Raw genomic sequence first — 13,179 nt, forward strand, 5'->3', positions numbered from 1 at the left:
GAGGGAAGATTGAAAAAATTGGGTTTGTTTAGCCCAAAGAGAAGACTAAGAGGGGACATAAGTTTTTTCAAGTACATAACAGGTTGTTACAAGGAGGAGGGAGCAAAATTGTTCTTTTTGATCTCTGGAGGTAGGACAAGAACCTATGGGCTTAAATGCAGCAAGGGCGGTTTAGGTTGGACATTAGGAAAAACTTCTGTGACGTTCTATACTTTGAGGGAGCATCCTGGAAACTCCATAGTTCTCATTTTTATACAATTGTGATCTTACCTTACAAGGCATGCTTTATGTGTATCGCAGAAAGGTTATGATCTGCTGAAAGTCATTTCTCTATCAATATATGTATATCATTAATGTATATGAAGTTATCAGAATTGAGTTGTATGCGATAAGTTGGGGAATCCGCCAGATATTATTTCCCCAGAAGCAACAGCAAGGAAAGTAATTAACACCCAAACAGGGTGTCAAACAACCCATTAACAACCATTGTCAAGCAAGGGAGCTACAATGCAATGACTCACCTACACCTCAGGGGAACCGCTCAACCTTGCCAGGAGACTCGGCAATGCCCAACCAGACATGCTTGGACTTGTGTTTTCCAAGCACATGGACTGAGGGTATAAAACCAAACACAGGGGGCCCTTGCTTGGCCTTTCTCCTTCACCCACCTACACTGCAACCAACAAGGACACTCTGAAGACTCCAACTGAGGGGACTGGCCCCAATTTCAAGGGTGAAATCAGTGTACTATGAACTGCAATATCCAATGGGGCGAGAAAAACTGCTTAGTCTAGTTGTTGCCCAGTCTAATAGGGTTGAGAGTCTAGACTGCGTGCTTACATTTTATTTCTTTTGGTAACCACTCTGACTTTTTGCATAACACTTATAGTCACTTAAAATCTATCTTTTGTAGTCAATAAATGTGTTACTGTTTATCTTTACCAATGAGTTTGTATGAAGTGTGTGGCAAATCTGCTCAGGTTTTGCAAATGCTGGTGTATATCCACTTTCCATTGATGAAGTGGTGAACCAATTAATACATCAGCATTGCTCACCTTGAGCAGTGCAAGACAGTATATTCTTGAGATGCAAGGCTAGAAGCTGGAGGGATTGGGCTGGTGCCTTTCCCTGTGTGTTTCAAAAGTGCCTCTGGGAGCATTCATGCAATATAGCTGGGCATGGGGCTCCACATGCCATTTTGCTGTGTGATAACAGCACCTGGAAGGGTTTGCTGCCGGTCTCTAGCAAGGCATTGTGAGAGACAGCCCAGGCTGGAGAGAGTTCAGTCCCAGGCCACCCTAGGGAATCCATCACAACTTCCTAACTGCGAGGGTGGTAAAGCACTGAAATAAACTGACTAGGGAGGTTGCGGAATCTCCACCTGTCATAAATATAAAGGGAAGGGTAAACCCCTTTAAAATCCCTCCTGGCCAGAGGAAATCTCCTCTCACCTGTAAAGGGTTAAGAAGCTAAAGGTAACCTCGCTGGCACCTGACCAAAATGACCAATGAGGAGACAAGATACTTTCAAAAGCTGGGAGGAGGGAGAGAAACAAAGGGTATGTGTGTCTGTCTATATTCTGTCTTTGCCGGGGATAGACCAGGAATGAAGCCTTAGAACTTTTAGTAAGTAATCTAGCTAGGTACGTGTTAGATTATGATTTCTTTAAATGGCTGAGAAAAGAATTGTGCTGAATAGAATAACTATTTCTGTCTGTGTATCTTTTTTGTAACTTAAGGTTTTTGCCTAGAGGAATTCTCTATGTTTTGAATCTAATTACCCTGAAAGGTATTTACCATCCTGATTTTACAGGGGGGATTTTTTTTTATTTCTATTTACTTCTATTTCTATTAAAAGTCTTTTTGTAAGAAAACTGAATGCTTTTTCGTTGTTCTCAGATCCAAGGGTTTGGGTCTGTGGTCACCTATGCAAATTGGTGAGGCTTTTTATCCAACATTTCCCTGGAAAGGGGGGGTGCAAGTGTTGGGAGGATTGTTCATCGTTCTTAAGATCCAAGGGTCTGGGTCTGTAGTCACCTAGGCAAATTGGTGAGGCTTTTTACCAAACCTTGTCCAGGAAGTGGGGTGCAAGGTTTTGGGAAGTATTTTGGGGGGAAAGACTTGTCCAAACAGCTCTTCCCCAGTAACCAGTATTTGTTTGGTGGTGGTAGCGGCCAATCCAAGGACAAAAGGGTGGAATATTTTGTACCTTGGGGAAGTTTTGACCTAAGCTGGTAAAGATAAGCTTAGGAGGTTTTTCATGCAGGTCCCCACATCTGTACCCTAGAGTTCAGAGTGGGGGAGGAACCTTGACACCACCATTGGAGACATTTAAGAGCAGATTAGGCAAACACCTGTCGGGGATGATCTCGATAATACTTAGTCCTGCCTTGAGTGCAGGGGACTGGACTAGAAGACCTCTCGAGGTCCCTTCCAGTTCTAGGATTTTCTTGTGGTGTATAGTCAATGTATCTGGTTCTATCCTACCTGCACCTGACCCTGGCAACATAAAAAGACATGTTGGCAATTGGCGGCAGTAGAAAAAGTAGTGGCAGAAGCTCCTCATGTTCTGGCAATCACTAATTCATAGGGCTTCAATGAGACTACTCACATGCTTAGGTGGATTCAGACTGGAAGCTTGGAAGGATTAGATTTTTATCAGTGAATATCCATTTCACTGTACACACACAAACCAACCAAAAATATTTCCATCAATCAAAATTTCATTTAAGCAAAGTAAGAAAATGCTGCTTGAGAACTTTAAGAGTTAAATTTATGGATACTTAATTTATATATTTTGACATATGTTGACAGTTGATATTCTAACAGTTATAAAGCTTTAGATTTTTGAATCTCAGTATCTACTGCCATTAAATAATTATTATCTGACCTCCCCACCATAATTCCCAGCAACTTTAAAATCAATTTTTATCTATTTAAATTTTAACAATTCCCAGTTTGAGAAACACTGTTCTAGCATACTTTAGAGTGAAGTGGGAGGCATTTAGTTTGTTTTTCTTCTTGGGACTTGTTTCCTTCATTCTATCTTCTAAGGGTATCTGAGGCAATAATCATTCTGGCTCTGGGTTCTCTTCACAGATCCCAAATTTTAGATTTAAAAAAAATAATTTTATCCAGAGATCTTGTTCTGAATACATCTTTATATCTCACCAACTCAGATAGTGCCAGTCCTAACACTTTACTTGCAAAGTCTGCATAACCATCTATGCAGCATGTTTTTAAACTTAAAAATAAATAGTGAGTAAAATGTAGTGCTCATGAAAATGGAGGAATAACAGTGTAGTGTAGATAGGATCTGTGCAAGCTTTCTCAGACAGAACTACCAACAATTACCAATCTGGTCCTACAAAATCCCTACTGTTTCAACTGGCTTCTCTTGAGCCCATTGAAGCAAACTGGAATGTTGTAGAGAGGGCCAGGATAAGGCCAAACTCCTTTTCGTATCTGATCCGAGATGAATTTTGAAACCAGGTGTAAGAGGCTGGCACACCACCCTTTTAGCAAGTATTGATCTAGCAGGGAAAGGGTTAAATGTGTTCTGCAGATGAGTCTTTAGTATAAGGAAGGTGTGTGATTGTGACCCAAGAGCCCCTCAATGCCAGCTGGCAAGGGGTTACAAGAATATCCTGATTCTAGTATGTACATTCTGGTTCATGAAAGAATCTAATGTGAAGTCTTAAATGAAGGCAGGGTCACGACGGTCATTAATGTTGTTAAATCTTTGTACAGACTCTATGTAAGGAGTTATGTATGTATATTGAAAATATTATGTTAGATTCTGTATCACAGCAGAGGTGGAGAAACAGGCTTTCTGTCATACAAAGGATATTTATTCATCTGTCCCTTTGCCAGCATGTAAATTAAGCACTATAAGCTTACATTATAGAGGCATACACACATACCAAGTCAACAGAGAGCTATGAAGTCAACAGAGAAAAGCACACAGCCCAGGAAGACAACCTTCTCTTGAGACAGACTTCAGTGTTTGCTGAACTGTATTTGGGGAACAAAGAAGACACTCCATTATTCTGAACATAGGAAGTAAACCAGCAGTGTGTTTTACATTCATGAAAATGGTATCTCAACCAGCCTGGATTGAAGATGCTACAAAAGGCTTTGAGTGAGATAAATTAACTTCCTGTCTAATGAAGTTTAACAGTTAAGTTTACTCTTTTTATAAAGTGTTATCATTTTGTTTTATACATAACCCTTTTGTTTCCATTATCATTATTCACTCTCGAACCTTTTGGTATAAATTTATCCTTGATTTCACTATAAATATATCTCAATGATGTGTTATTAAGATAGGAGGTGATCCTGAGATGAATGATGCAAGCTGGTGCGTATATCATTCCCTCAGGGACAGCAGACCTGGTATTTCTGTGAGTTTTCAGTGGTGAAGGGGCTGGACACTACAGGGGGAGTGTTTCAAAGAGTCTTGGGGACTGGGGTTGACCTATTCATCTGTGAGGCAAGGTAAAGGCTGCCATACCCCAGAAGAGAGTGCTTGAGCGGCTAACAGGCTGGTGGTGTCAGGGAGCTGACTCTCCATTAAGCACAAGCAAGTCTCCCTCACTCTGGAGGCAGGAGGGTAGTAGGGTACAAACAGTCCTAGGTATCCAGAGAACCATCACAGTGATATCTGATGTTCAAGGAGGACAGGGCCATTGTGGAGAAGCTAAATGAATTCTTTGCATTGGTCTTCTCTACAGAGGATGTGGGGGAGATCCCAACACCCAAGCCATTCTTTTTAGGTGACAAAGGTGAGCAACTGTCCTAGACTGAGGTGTCAATAGAGGAGGTTTTGGAACAAATTGATAAATAGTAATAAGCCATCAGCACCAGATAGTGTTCACCCAAGAATTCTGAAGGAACTCAGATGTGAAATTGCAGAACTACTAACTGTAGTATGTTACCTGTTGCTTAAATCAGCCTCTGTACCAGCTGACTGTTGGATACCTATTGTAACACTTATTTAAAAAAAAAAAAATTCCAGAGGCAATCCTGGCAATTACAGGTTGGTAAGCCTAACTTCAATACCAGGCCAATTGATTGAAATTACAGTAAAGACCAGAATTTATCAGACACCTAGATTAACACAATTTGTTGGGGAAAAGTCAACACAGCTTTTGTAAAGGGTTAAAAGGTAGGAAACAAAGGGTAGGAATAAATGGTCGGTTTTCATAATAGAAGTAATAGGATCCTGCAAGGATCTGTACTGGGACTAGTGCTGTTCAATGTATTCACAAATGATCTAGAAAAAAGGGTGAATGATAAGGAGCAAAGTTTGCAGACAATACAAAATTACTCAAAATAGTGAAATCTAAAGCTGACTGTGAAGAGTAACAAAGGGATCTCACAAAACTGGGTAACTTGGCAACAAAATGGCAGATAAAATTCAATATTGGTATATCCAAAAAATGCACATTGGAAAACATAATCCCAGCTATACATACAAAATGATGGGGTCTGAATTAGCTGTTACCACTCAAAAGAGATCTTGGAGTCATTGTAGATAGTACTCTGAAAATATCTGTTCAATGTGCAGTGACAGTCAAAAAAGCAAACAATGTCAGGAACCATTAGTAAAGGGATAGATAAGACAGAAAGTATAATAATGTCACTATATAAATATAAATCCATGGTACACCCACACCTTGAATAAAGTATTTCTGGTCATCCCATCTCAAATAAGATATATTAGAATTGGAAAAGGTACAGAGAAGAGCAACAAAAATGATGAAAGAACAGCTAACATTTGAGGACAGATGTAAATTACTAGGACTGTTCGGTTTAGAAAAGAGATGACTAAATGGAGGTATGATAGAGGACTTTAAAATCATGCATATTATGGAGACAGTAAATTGGTAAGTGTTATTTACCCCCCCCCCACATAGGACAAGAACCAGGTGTCACCCAATGAAAATAATAGCAGCACATTATAAACTAACATAAGGAAGTGTGTCACACAATGCACAGTCAAGTTGTGGAACTTGTTGTCAGGGGATGTTGTGAAGGTCAAAAGTATTACTGGGTTCAAAAAAAGAATTAAATATATCAGCAGATAGGTCCATGCTCCAAGTGTCCCTAAACCTCTGACTGCCAGCAGCTGGAATTGGACAACAGGCTGGATCACTCAATTATTGCCTTGTTCAGTTCATTTCCTTTGAAGCATCTGGCACAGGCCACTATCAACAGGATCCTGGGCTAGATGGACCATTGATCTGACCAAGCATGGCTATTCTTATGTTCTAGAGCAGTGATATTCAAGACATCAGTGGTTCAGGAGACAAATTAGTGATCAACATTACCCAAAAGAGCCACAGTAGTGTGACTTCATTGTTTCATTTAATATATATATATTCTCACAGCAAAATGACTGATCAAGTATTATCATTTTATCAGCTACAATTGGTTAATAACATAGCAAAAGCATCCTGACTGGTTAATAATTAAATTAGTGTTTTAATTCGGGCTGTCAAGTGATCTAAAAAAATTATCACAATTAATCACGCTTTTAAACAACCATAGAATACCATTTATTTAAATATTTTGGGATGTGTTCTATATTTTCAAATATATTGATTTTAATTACAACACAGAATACAAAGTGTACAGTGCTCGCTATATGTTTATTACAAATATTTGCACTGTAAAAAACAAAAGAAATAGTATTTTTCAATTCACCTAATACAAATACTGTAGTACAATCTCTTTATCATGAAAGTCGAACTTACAAATGCAGAATTGTGTACAAAAAACCTGCACTCAAAAACAAAACAATGTAAAACTTTAGTGCCTACAAGTCCACTCAGTCCTACTTCTTGTTCAGCCAATTGCTCAGACAAACAAGTTTGCTTACATTTGCAGAAGATTATGCTGCCTGCTTCTTGTTTACAATGTCACCTGAAAGTGAGAACAGGCATTTTCATGACACTATTGTAGCCGGCGTTGCAAGATATTTACATGCCAGATGCGCTAAAGACTCCATATATCCCTTGATGCTTGAACCACCATTCCAAAGGACATGCATCCATGCTGATGACAGGTTTTGCTCGATATCGATCCAAAGCAGTGTGTACCGACACATGTTCATTTTCATCATCTGAGTCAGATACCACCAGCAGAAGGTTGTGTTTTTGGTTTTTGTTTGTTTTTTTTTTGGTGGTTCGTGTTCTGTAGTTTCCACATCAGTGTTGCTCTTTTAAGATTTCTGAAAGCATGTTCCACACCTCATCTCTGTCAGATTTTGGAAGGCACTTCAGATTCTTAAATCTTGTGTCGAGCGCTGTAGCTGTCTTTAGAAATTTCACATTGGTATTTTCTTTGCATTTTGTCAAATTTGCAGTGAAAGTGTTCTTAAAATGAACAGCTTGTGCTGGGTCATCATCCGAGACTGCTATAACATGAAATATATGGCAGAATGTGGGTAAAACAGAACAGGAGATATACAATTCTCCCCCAAGGAGTTCAGTCTCAAATTTAATTAACGCATTATTTTTTTTAACAAGCGTCATCAGCATGGAAGCACGTCCTCTGGAACAATGGCCAAAGCATGAAGATGCATATGAATCTTTAGCGCATCTGGCACGTAAATATCTTGTGCTGCCAGGTACAACAGTGCCATGAGAACACACTTACTTTCAGGTGACATTGTAATTAAGAAGTGGGCAGCATTATCTCCCATAAATATAAACAAATGTGTTTCTCTTAGTGATTGACTGAACAAGAAGTAGGACTGAGTGGACTTGTAAGCTCTAAAGTTTTACGTTGTTTTGTTTTGGAGTGCAGTTTTGTAACAAAAAAACGACATATGTAAGTTGCACTTTCATGATAAAGAGATTGCACTTACTTGTATGAGGTGAATTGAAAAATACTATTTCTTTTGTTTATTTGTGCAAATATCTTTTGTTTATTTGTAATCAAAAATAATATAAAGCGAGCACTGTATATTTTGTATTCTGTGTTATAATTGAAATCGATATATTTGAAAATGTAGAAAAACATCCACAATTTAATAAATTTCAATTGTTATTGTTTAACAGTGCAATTAATTGTGATAAATTTTTTTTTAGTTAGTTGCGTGAGCTAACTGCGATTAATTGACAGACCTAGTTTTAATACTATGTGCTGCAAAGAGCCACAGGGGAGACATTAAAGAGCCACTTGTGGCTTTCAAGCCTCAGTCTGAGTAAAAAAAATGAGGAAATTTAGCATGTGAACTAAATGAGACTGTGCCCAGGGCAGTAATTTGATAAACTACTAGGCATTTGCTCACTGCCATAACAACTACTGTACAATAGTTTTCTAGCTATAGGGTTATGCCAGGATTTCATCAAGGGCTGAAAGGTGAAATGCTAGGCCCAGGCCTGCAGCTCTCTTACTCGTGTGAGGTGTCCCATTGAAGTCAGTAGACTGCCAAGGGGATTATTTCTGTGTGGGCTGCATGAAGACTCTAACCAATCAGATGGGATTCTTGAAGGGCATTTTACAGCTCAGTTTCTCAATCATTGACATGTCATTTTACATCCATTTGTTTTATCTCCTAAAACAGCTTTTGTTAAACTGTCCATTCCAGTCATACTTGGCTAGTTGCTTCTGCCATTTAAACAAGTATTCCAGACAAATTAATTAGTGTCTTGTTTTTCTGTTCAATTCCATGATCCTTCTCCAAGGAATGATTCTTTAGGAAATACTATTTTATAATGCAGGGTCATGGTTGGGTAAGAAATATTAACTACACCAGTTATAAAGCTCTATGCTTGGTAATTGTTTGTTGAGCCCAGTTATGACAGCAAGAAAGTCTAGGGATTTAAAAGAGGTGAAAAGTTCCTGTGATAAAGAAATAGAACTGATTTATGCCAAATAGGCATATTTTCATGGGAATTATGTGAGGAAATTGTTGTGCTCTGTGATAAGGATATCATAGAGGATCTTGGTCTTAAATCTGAGTAATTTATAGAGTAGCTTTGAACTGGAGATCAGATAAAATAGTCATACCTCTTTTCATCTGGAGGAAAGAACTTGATTACTGTAAAGCAAAAACAGAATATTCTTTGATACTTGATAAAGAACTAAAACTGTTGAAAGATTAAATTACCTCTGTAGGAAACCGGAACACTATGTTTCATTATGATGAAACTATGCCAAAATGGAATAAACTATGCCAAAGCAAATAACCCTTAAAGGAATAAACTGAGAAATGCTACATTCTGTTACCCTAATGCAATACAATAATTTGCCTTGTTACAGAACTAGTCCTGTAAAGATTTTTATTCGCCAGATCTTATTCAACAAATCGGTTACACTTTTTGTTTTAAATGAATAAATGTTTAAATGTATAAGTAGCACAATGTCTCTATTAGGACACTCGAGTCAAAATGTTATTCTTCTTTAGCTTAGGTATACAACTGAGTGCGCGTAAGAGAGAAATGCTAGAAGACCAACCATGAAAAACATTTGGAAAATACCTCAGTCAATAATATTAATGGCCTTCATGTAAAAGCAGGGCATGTATTTAATGTTATCATTTCTTTGTGATGTATATACTGTATTCATGTGATCCTATAGATTCGTCATGGTGACCAATAGGAAACACTGGAAGCATGTTTGAGAGGTTGTACTAAACATACAGTGTTTCAAGAAGATACATAAACTGCTTTGAGCAAGGGCTCATCCTCTAGGGAAATACCACCAAAGGATGACTGTCCTCATTAGCCCTCAAGCAGCAAGCTCTCTGAAGGGGAAACTCTGTAAAGCACTGTCTTCGTTATGGCATTTGACACATCATTAACAGCAACGACTTCCCATATCTGAAATTTGTAAAACAACAATACGCTAATGTTTGTTCAAAGAACAAACGCTGAACTTTCTGGTGTAGCACAGTGTTTGGTCTATGGCTAATCTTTAGAGAAGCTACAAACCTTAGACCTTAGTCCATCCCATGCTTCGCTGCACATTGGGCTACCCACATTTGCCATCCTTGCCTGTCAACTGCTCTTCTCTCCAAATCTTCCCATTTCATGTTGAGGTGCTTGATGTCGTTCAGAACTGTTCGTTTCCATGTTATTCGCGTCTTCCTCTCTTTTTGCGTTTTCTGGCTTCCATTCAAGGGCGGTATTTGGTAAGTGTTCTTTTTCCATTCAAAGTGCATGACCCAGCCACTGATGTCTTCTTTTGTTGATTATTTGTGAGAGGGTGCCTTGTCTAGTTATTTTTCTGACTTCTTCATTCATCTTCCTACCTCTATATGTTATTCCCAATATTCTTCTCAGACATTTGTGATGAAACGCATCCAGCTTTTGCATATCTTTCTTAGTAAGTTGCCATGTCTCACTGCTATATGTTCTGATGGAGAAAACAATTGCTTTGTACATGTTCAGTTTTGTCTTGAGAGAGATGTTTTTGAGTTGCCAGATGTTTTTGAGTCTTCCAAAAGCAGCATTTGCCTTCCTGATTCTTCTTCAAGTGCAATGATAATTGAGTCTGGGAAAACATAGACTCGCAGAGCTGGTTTGCAGAGATTTTAATTTTCGATACTCCATTTTCATTTTAATGTCAAAGTGCTAAAGACAGTTTTCTCTGTCAAATGTAGACTCCTGACCTCCTTGTCATGATGACAAGAAAGTAATCATTGGGTGTATCCATACCTGCCAGGCAATATTAGGTGGAGAATAGGCTTGTCAGTCTCCAGGTTTCATAAACACTTCTTAAATGGGCTGTCACCACATAGTGTGGAATTGTCTGTATTATCTCAGCTGATTCAATATTGGGAGTGATGACAACCAGGGTCATCAGCATAACTATATAATCCTGGCAAGCTGAGGCAAAGGAAGAAGATAAGAAAGAAGCAGGATCACTGGTGAAGATAACCAAGATGGAGCTCAGTTACTGCTAAAAAAGAAGCCAGCTAAATAACGTGCAGATCCTTGCAATGAGTCCCACATCATATTCAGTCTTTAAAAGTAGCCTTTTAAATAAAGTGAATTAAATCCTTTGCTGCCATTCATGAGAACCATTCATGCCATCTAGTTATAGCCTCACTCCATAAACTAAAAGTGTAATTAAATCTAAAATGATTAATATTATAAATCCTAGTGCAGCAAGACAGTGTAGAGAAGACGAGGGGGCTGATTCTCATTTACACTAAGCTCCCTTTATTGGCTCTGGCAGTACAAAAAGGGTATTAAAGTGGGACTAAATTATATGTATACCCATTTTAACACCCTCATATACTACCACAATGGTGCAAAGGGAACTTGTAAAGAAGAATCAGACCCCCCCCCCTTTTTTTTTACACTTGATGCTTTGTTTTGAGTGAACAGATAACATAGGAGTGTGAAAATTAAAGAATTTCTGGCAAACAAGGTAATCCTAATGTTAGTGAATACTTGGAAGTCACCCAACATGTAAAAAAACAATACTGGAATAACTTCAATCAACATTGCTTTGTGAAGCCAGCAAATTATTTCTGAAATTGTGCAAATGAGTATTCACTTAGATATTCCAGCTTCAATCACCATTTTAAAAGTGTGATAATGGGAGATGGGTAGTATCATGTTGCAACCAGTATTGGGATTTTTTAAAAACAGTGTAATTATCTTTTAAGGGATTTTCAACATCTGGCTCTCTCGTAGGTATTTCTAAGGCACGTATTACCTTGGTTTCTCGACAGAAAGTGAGACCTTTGACACTTTTAGGGTCTGATCGTCCAAGTGTCAGTACTGCCTGGGAGATGGTGAGCACCCTCAACTCCAACTGAGTCCTGTTTGGCCTCAGCTGGTGTGGAGAAGACTTAGCAGGTCCCCCTGTCCGCCTTCCTCAGGAGGCTGTTGGCCCGTATGTGCATCTTCCTTTGGAAACTGGGCCTTCAGGTTCCAAAGGCAGATGCACATACAATAGCTAGAGTGCAGTGAATTATCCACAGCAAACAATTTAAGCCCTCAGGATAGAGGATAAGTGGGCCTTAAGTGGTGGATAGGCCTAGTGCTGGCCTGCTGCACAAGGGCGTATTTCACCCTCATTGAATTTAGCCCCCATCCTGTCTGTACTTTACTGACAAACACGCTTAGAAACTCAAATATGTTGTTCAAATGAATGGCAAATGCAAACATACTCTAATCTATGGCAGGTTTCAGGGTAACAGCCGTGTTAGTCTGTATTTGCAAAAAGAAAAGGAGTACTTGTGCCACCTTAGAGACTAACCAATTTATTTGAGCATAAGCTTTCATGAGCTACAGCTCACTTCATCGGATGCATACCGTGGAAAATACAGAAGATGTTTTTATACACACAGACCATGAAAAAATGGGTGTTTATCACTACAAAAGGTTTTCTCTCCCCCCACCCCACTCTTCTGCTGGTAATAGTGGTGGCGGGGGTTGGGGGGGGAGAAAACCTGGATTTGTGCTGGAAATGGCCCACCTTCATTATCATACACATTGTAAGGAGAGTGATCACTTTAGATAAGCTATTACCAGCAGGAGAGTGGGGTGGGGGGAGAGAAAACCTTTTGTAGTGATAAACACCCATTTTTTCCATGGTCTGTGTGTATAAAAACATCTTCTGTATTTTCCACAGTATGCATCCAATGAAGTGAGCTGTAGCTCACGAAAGCTTATGCTCAAATAAATTGGTTAGTCTCTAAGGTGCCACAAGTACTCCTCTTCTTTATACGCTAACCTATGGATTCCTTGCAAAATATACTCTGTTGCTGCTACAGTCATAGAGATTAAGGCCAGAAGAAGCCAGTAGAGCGTCTACTGTGACCTCCTATATATCACAGGCTACAAACACCACCCAGCATCTGTGCACTAAACCCACTTATGAGTATTTGCTATTCATGCAAATCAGCTAAGTCACATGGTATTTTTTTTACATCCTGTGATTGGATGATGCCCAATTCCACAAGTAACTTGCAAAACAGCTGCACAAACACTTGCATGACACATTCATTTACTGCGAACATTCTTGCAAACAAACGGGCTCATGTAAATGTTAGTGGAAAGGGAGTGAAGTAGGTCACAAATACCACAGCAGTGAATTTATGGTTTTGAGTCAAACAAACATGTACTTTTGCAGCATTTGTCCAGCTCTGCACAAAGTCATTGTAGCTCTTGGTTAACCTTTTCAGAGAAGCACCATAGCTTTCCTTAGTTGT

Source organism: Chelonia mydas, chromosome 4 (assembly GCF_015237465.2).
Source record: "Chelonia mydas isolate rCheMyd1 chromosome 4, rCheMyd1.pri.v2, whole genome shotgun sequence".
NCBI classification, from domain to species: Eukaryota; Metazoa; Chordata; order Testudines; family Cheloniidae; genus Chelonia; species Chelonia mydas.